This window comes from Octodon degus, unplaced genomic scaffold, assembly GCF_000260255.1.
Source record: "Octodon degus isolate 3935 unplaced genomic scaffold, OctDeg1.0 scaffold00099, whole genome shotgun sequence".
NCBI lineage: Eukaryota > Metazoa > Chordata > Mammalia > Rodentia > Octodontidae > Octodon > Octodon degus.
This window is the reverse complement of record NW_004524675.1, coordinates 909,362-910,234: the sequence shown is the minus strand read 5'-3', so window position 1 is coordinate 910,234 and position 873 is coordinate 909,362. Positions and strand designations below refer to the sequence as shown.

Here is an 873-nt window from a genome sequence, read left to right as displayed (position 1 = left end):
TGCCAGCCCCATGCCAAGCTGGCCACTGAAATCAGGCATGGAGGTATATGCCTGTAATCCCAGTGCTGGGGAGGCTGAGACAGCAGGATCAATATAACTCTGAATTGTGTAGCTAGACACTGTATCAAATGATAAATAAAGCAATTCTACATCCCCACTAACAAAGTGCATAAATTACTTGTGTTCCAATTTCTTCAAAATCTAACTATATATTTTTTTCCTGAAAAGTGTGAGAAGATATCTATTTCATTGTGATTTTGACATTTATTTTCTTAATGATCATAAGAATATTGCAAATACATATTTTATACAATGCAAATATCTACTGAAAGATGAATTGATTGAGATATTGTGTATGTATGTACAATAGAATAAATATTAAACTTGAAAAGAAAAATGTGATGCTCTCTAACAATGTGGGTGAATCTAAGGTGAAACAAATCACATAATGTATAATTGAATTTATATAAATTGTACAAGACTCACAAGTGCAAATCAGAGATTAAAAATTTCTGTGCATAGGGAGAAGTAAAAGAGGGAGAATTACTTTCAATAGGCATAAAATGGATGTTATATAGGATGAGTAAGATGAGACCAGATGTAAAACACAGTCGTCTTAGTTTGCAATACAGTGCCATACACTTTAAAGAAGTTGTAGGACTTCATATGACTAATCTTTATGAAAAGAAATGCATTGCAAAACTCACAAGAAAATTTTAAGTGATTACTATACTTAATGCCTTGTTTGTGACAATTGTATTAAAAACATAGGCATATTAGATATGTCTAATCCTTCTATTATACCTCGGTAAAACTACAAAAAGATACAGTGATGGTGAAAAAAGAAAGAAGAAATTAATGAAATAGAATCCA

At 31.3% G+C, this 873-nt stretch overlaps 1 pseudogene; it reads left to right on the top strand.

Annotated features, from left to right (window-relative positions):
• Positions 1-873, top strand: part of LOC101565261 — a 151,423-nt pseudogene that overhangs the window by 51,592 nt on the left and 98,958 nt on the right.